Here is a 7,141-nt window from a genome sequence, read left to right on the forward strand (position 1 = left end):
GAAACTATTTAGAAGACAAGGTTCTGCATCTAAGATAAATCTGTAAAATTCAGTTAAACACCAAAGTATATTCACTGCTTCTCAGGGTGGATTTGATTTAAACCAAATTGATTTACATTTTAAAAAATAGATTTTTTTTGACCATTTAAATTACAATTTGTTTTTTTAATTGAAATCATTTTTTAAAATCAACTTGATTTTTTAAAAAATTCATTTTTATCTACCCTGTTGCTTCTGCAAAATTAGAGATGCCTGTATCCACTTTGTCTGAAAGGTACCTTTTGAGGAACATACCCATTTTCAAGACCAACATTTCCTGCACTTAAAACAAAAATGGGTAATTGAAAAAGAAGAACTTTGGACGCTGGCCAATCTAGTTGTTTTGCTCTGAAAGAACTAACATTCTAACAGCTATCTAAAAAGCAAAATATTCAGAAGGTAATGTTTTCCCAGATCAGATTTGTTTCACATTTTGAATTTCTGGGTGGGAGTCCTGGCCCAAAGAAGAAGAAAGAGGAGGAAAGAAAAACAAGTGACAACTCTAAATCTGAGGAAATTGAGGCAAGGCTAGGGTGGAACACAAAGGGTGAAGCTTATCAGATGGGTCACACGGACAAACAAATCTATTCTCTACTTCCATAAGAACCAAAGTCTTCCCAGTCCTGACAAAAGAAAGAAAAGTCCCAGCAGGGGGTGGCAACAGGGATGATAATAACTTTTTATTTTGATTTTTAATCATAGATATTGGTAATATAATTAATCGCAAAACTGGAGGGAAGACAATTTGGATAAAGGATGTGTTGCTTTCTAAACTTCCTACATTCCTTAGAAAAGTCTGTCCCACTGCAGCCAGGCGCCTCAGGGCACCCATATGTAATTAACACGGGAGATTCTCCACTTCCCCAAATAACGTTGACAGGCATAATCTCATAAAATAAATGAGAGACAGTTCCCCAAGGTAATCATTCTAGACACAGACATGTCACAGCAGCTACAATAAAGTCTGCAGCCAGCTGTCACCTGGTGGTCTTAACCAAGCTGGTTTCCATGGAGTTTTTGCAGGACATAGACTGGAGGGAATGGGAAGGAAAAACTGATCCTTTGTGATCTCTCTGAGTACAGTTGCAGGTCTCCCAGGTGAATCCTAAAGGAGGATTGATATGTTTGTCCTCAGGACAGTTTGGTTACCAGCTGCAAGAGTAGACACTGTTAACGCTACCAGAACCTGAAAGTACATAGTTATCTGTAACGAGTTACGTACCTGTTTTTTATTTTGGATACTGAAGGATTAACGAAGTTACATTTTAAAAATACTATTTTGGTCCAGAAGAATTACATTTTCTAATTACTTTTAGATTTTACTTTTAAGGGCAGTTATTTAAAGAGGTATTGTAACTGGAATTTGTCAGGGTTTCAGATGTCCTCTTATGAAATCTAAGGGCTTAAAAAAAAAAAGGAGGAGAGCATAAAAGTAGCAATCCATGCAGTGAACAAAAGTTAACGCCTGAAATGTAACAAATAATGGCATAACAGTAATAATTTTGAACATTATAACCAGTAACACATTGCTTTTAAAAAGTCACTTTTTGAGCTCTAAATGTGAGTACTAATTTGTAGCACTGCAGGCAGAAAAGGCTGCTGCAAATATTTAAGATTAAAAGCTTCATGTTTAATCACCTTCTATGACCTCTCTGCCACCTGCCCAAAAAGTACTAATTCTCATTCAGTCCCTCTCAGATTTATAGCTCCAATTTCCAAGCAGTGGGGTAATGATAGGCCTAGAAACTAATAATTTTTCAGTACCAAGAACAATTATCCTTCTTTATGGTTTCCCTGTTTTCTCCAAACCCAGCTTTAATAAAAATATTTGTTGTTATGTTCTATCAAGTAATCTCCAACCTATGGTGACCTTAAGATTTAATAACTTCCAAAAAAATCATATCAGTAGCAGCCCTGTCCGTAGTATATGGGCAAATGTTTAGCCTATTCTTGTTAGAACAATGAGAAATTTCATTTCTGTAGCCTGAAATAGCTGTGTTGGTATTCCATCCACTCCTGATCTATTCCTTCCAATTGCTTTGAGGGCAGCTTTCACTTCATTTTCTAAAAATAGTTGTTCTTTGAATAAATCTGTCAATGCATCTTTTTTTCTTCTTTGATCTTTGGGTATATTGTTTCCATCTTTTCTTTATTTTATCCTGATTGGATAGTATATTCCTCTGCCAATCCTTCAGCATAATGTATCTTATCTTAAATCGTCCCCAGAGTTCTTAAAGGTAAAGGTAAAGGTTCCCCTTGACAATTTTTTTGTCCAGTCGTGTTCGACTCTAGGGGGCGGTGCTCATCCCCGTTTCCAAGCCATAGAGCCAGCGTTTTGTCTGAAGACAATCTTCCATGGTCACATGGCCAGTGCGACTTAGACACGGAACGCTGTTACCTTCCCACCGAGGTGGTCCCTATTAATCTACTCGCATTTGCATGCTTTCGAACCGCTAGGTTGGCGGGAGCTGGGACAAGTAACGGGCGCTCACTCCGCCACGTGAATTCGATCTTACGACTGCTTGGTCTTCTGACCCTGCAGCACAGGCTTCTGCGGTTTAGCCCACAGCGCCACCACATCCCAAAGTTCTTAGATCCTTTCAAAAGAGATCTCCTACACACATATACCTTTTTGTTGTTGTTCTCTTCTGTTTCTTTACAATGATTATGACAAATGTTCTCTTTGTTACTGTGTGCAGTTGCTGAAAAGTTGCATTCAGGATCCTAACCGTCTCTCTCTATTATCTTTTACTCCTTGTCTGTTGTTACCAACTTTAAGAACTTCCTCAGTTGTCCATCAACACCTTTTTGTTCATCATGAATTAACTAAGTAAGAGAATATTTTAGTGATGTAGCTGTGTTATAGTGCAACGTAATTGCAGATGGTGTGGTAGCACTGTGGATTAAACCGCAGTAGCCTCTGTGCTGCAAGGTTAGAAGACCAGCAGTTGTAAGATCGCATCCACGCGACAGAGTGAGCTCCCATTGCTTCTCCCAGCTCCTGCCAACCTAGCAGTTTGAAAGCATGCAAATGCGAGTAGATAAATAGGTACCACCTCGGTGGGAAGGTAACAGCGTTCCGTATCTAGTTGTGTTGGCCACATGACCTCAGAAACTGTTTTCGGACAAATGCTGGCTCTATGGCTTGGAAATGGGGATGAACACCGCATCCTAGGGTCAGACACAACTGGACTAATTCTCAAGGGGAACCATTACCTTTACCTTACCTGGCTTTGAAGAGTCAGTATAGACTTTATGAAATACATTGGCTGTACAAAAGGCTGTTTATTGTATTTATTTGATTAGAGGATGAGAGGTGCTGCCGGTCTTTGAATGTACCAGTGCCTGTAAACTCTAAAAATTCCAAGCATAGTAGTCTTTGGCGCTGGGTTTGCTTATCCTAATGACAACATTTATAGTTTCTGTGCGATTATGCAGATGGGAGAGAAGACAGGAGACAATCCCAGCAATTGGACTTCTGCATCTTATCTTGTGATGTGTTGGATGAACCAGAACCATGGAAGCCGAAGTACTAGGGCCAGCCCAGCTATTAGGCAGGATAAAGCAGTTGCCTCACAAAGTAGATTTTGAGTGTCAAGAAAGAACAGCAAACAGCTAGCTGTTCAGTTTTTCATTGTTGTGTTTTTGCTATTAGAGATGAAAAAGTGATGGGACTTTCTGGTTGAGGTGCCAGATTAACTTGGCTGAATTTGAATATTGTACACCTTGACTGGCCATCTTTGGCCTGCTCGAAGCTCAAAATTGGCTTCCGCCACATCGTTTAGAGCTTCCACATCCAAAGGAAATAGCCATAATGTCATCCAATTTCCAGCAGGAAAGAGAAGAAGAAATGGGGAACTTGTAGGCTGGGTGCCTGTTCTGTGATAGGAAATGGGACAACAGCTTTCATTTTCACAGATACAATAGCACCATTAGATAAATTGATTTCCATTTTCACTTGCATTCTTTGCGTTATGATTGCATGTGACTTACATGCGTGCTTGAAAATGCTGCACACACACACACACACACACACACACACACACACACACACACACACACTTCAAGCGATATCTATAATTATAGAAATATATTGGTGTAAACATTGTCTCATTGGCTATGATCTGTAAAATAATAATAATACAAAACACCTTAGGGCAAAATTCACTGAAGTAATTTATTGTCAGCTGGATGTATACCTGCTCTGGCTTGAATCTGCCTGGAGTGAGATTCATATGATATAATCAGACCAACATATGTTGCACGCAGGTTGTGAATAATAGTGTGAAAAGCTCACAAAAATTAAAAGATTAGTAGTCAGCAATCCACTGCTAGTGCAGAAGCTGTTCTGAAACCATCTTGGCGCTGATTTGTGTTTTATGCACTGTGATTATAAGAGGATGCCAACAAAAGTAAAAGGAGGCAAAGATGCTGGGACGTTGCCCTAATTATTAAGAGATGGGGATGTGACAAGGACTTGAAAAATTCTCATTCTTGCTGATTTTACAAATCATGTCATGCTGAGGCTTCCCAATGAGAGCTTCCCCAACACCAGTGAGATTTACCAACTTCCAGAAAGAATTAAACTTGGGTCTCATACGCCCTCACACCATTTCTTCCCTTCACAATTTTTGCTGGCTGTTCTGCTGAATTTTGCACCGCTTGTTATATTTTCCAGTGAATCCTGGACTGCAAGATGCCATTTGGTGTCGAAACTGTCAGGATTTTGTGAAGCTTGGCATTCTTTCAAGAGAAAGAAACTTCATATAGAGCAATTTTACTGTGAGAAGAAAAGAGGAATGTTCTTTCCTTTTCCCTCTAGGAGCAAAAGGCTGTAAGATTCACATCCCTAGTAAAGGGCATAACATGATACAACACTTGGTGAAGAACTGGACAACTTCAGATCAAAATTTTCAGTCTTTCAATCTGACATCTCATAGTGAGGAAAAGTGTAGTGTCTGCATATACTATCTCTGCTGCAGGACTGAGGAATCCGTGGATCTTCAGATGATATTAAACATCAGTTCTTCAACGTGGTTCTCCATGAATCCACACTAATGGGTTAAGTCAGCACTTGTGCTGGCCTCTCGGAATCTTCTAGAGCTGCAAGAGAAAAGTAACAATGTTCAGGTTGCCCTGCACTGAGCATGCTCAGCCCGCCAACGGCTCAGTTCCTTTTTTCCGCTTGTGAAAGTTGGAACCTCTCGGACTGAGCTCCTGTATTTTGGCTATTTTTCGTGTTTTATTTTGACCGGACTGGAAATCGTTGATCTGCCTGTTGTTGCCCTGACTTTGGACTGGATTTGACTTCGTTTTTTGCCTCTGGCGGCTTTACCTACTCCTCTTTTGGCCTATTTGGCCTCTTAGGCCACCCTCTGAGGCGCCACGCGCCAGTTGGGCTTACCAATCAACGGTAATTGGCCACCTGCGGGGCGCCACGCGCCTGCCGGATTTCTTCAATCTTCTGGTATCCGGCGTCTTGGCCTACCTTCCTTTACCTGGGATTCCTGGTCTACTACCCTTCGCTACGTCAGTCGAAAGCTCCATAGCCTTCGAGACTCCCGGTCTACCGACCTCTTCCAAGCCCAGCAAACGATCCGCTACTTGGGACTCCTGGTCTACTTCCATCTACCGGTTAGTCTATGCCTCCAAAGGACAAACCATCCCCGAGGAGAGGACCCTTTCGCCTCTGTACCGCCTGTTCCCGGAAACTTCCTTTCCAGGACGGACATTCTCTTTGCCTGTACTGTCTTGGAGAATCCCATTCGGTCTCCAACTGTCGACACTGCAAAAGATTCACTAAGGTGACTCTGAAGGCTCGGCAGCAACGTCTTAGGTATTCCCTTTGGAAGCAAACGTTGTCGGCCTCGCAACCATCGGAAATGGAGGTAGCCCAATCCTCCTCCTCAGTACGGTCAGAGATCAGGGTAGTCCAATCCACCTCATCGGATACCCTTATGGATGTTCCTAAGAAGGCTAAAGCCAAGTCCAAGACGAAAACCTCGTCCAAAAAGGTACTTACCTCAGCGTCGACTGGCTCCATATCTCCACCGAAGCCGGAACACCTGAAAAAGAAGAAACAAAAGCTGAAGGGAGCATCGACATCGAAGGAGGTTACTCTGGTAGTGCCTCCCATCTCCTCCTCACTCCCTTCTCCGTTCCTGGAGGACTCTTCGAGAGACCGAGAGTCCGCGTCGGAGCCGGGAGCCTCTCTTCCTCCACGACAAGAACCGTTGGTCGTCGTCGAGAGGTCTCCCACGGCAAGCCAGATTGACAAAATCATCTCTGGCTTGACCGATGCGCCTCGGAGCCCAATTCTACCTGGGCAGGCGTCTCGATCCCGGTCGTCTACACCGGGATCGCCGGCTACTAAGTCTCCGACACCCTCCCCGAGTAGACCGGGGGAGCCGAATGTACCGGTCCCTCCTCGACGCCCAACGCTCGAGACCGAGGAGGACACTATCCCTAAGAAGCCTAAGCGCCATCGCAAGCGAAAGCGTACTGCGGATGGCGATAGGCGACGGAAACATCGACGTCGGGATTATTCTTCATCGGACTCCGATGACAGCCGTGAGAGACGGAGGTCTCGCCGCCGGCATCGGCATAAACGAGACTATACTTCCGATTCCTCTTCCACGTCGAGAGACCGACGGCGTCGACGAAAGAGGACCTACTCTTCCTCCTCGTCTACTTCTACCACGCCGCCTCCAAAAAAGGGTCGACGTCGAAAGCGCCCTCTTCCAGATGACGAGGAGCGCGCTACTCCGGCAGAGGGTCGGTCTACCAAGCACGGTCTCCCGACGCCGATACCTGCTGACAAGCCCTCGGCGCCCTTGCCGAGCCCGAGTAGACCGTTACCCACTAAACCTCCCAAGCCTACAGAGGGCATACCACAGCCTGTCGCCCCTCGGCTTTTGGAGGAGGAGGATGCACCTGATTCGGTTTCCTCTTCTGAACACGAGGACGAAGGTACATCAGATGCCTCCTTGGAGACACCGGTACCAGCTGAACCTTTGGGGTCTGATGCGGCTGATATCCATCCGTCATCTCCATCGGAGGATTTTTCGTCCTATCCTCAGATGGTCGCAAGAATGGCTGCTAC

Source organism: Pogona vitticeps, chromosome 1 (assembly GCF_051106095.1).
Source record: "Pogona vitticeps strain Pit_001003342236 chromosome 1, PviZW2.1, whole genome shotgun sequence".
NCBI lineage: Eukaryota > Metazoa > Chordata > Lepidosauria > Squamata > Agamidae > Pogona > Pogona vitticeps.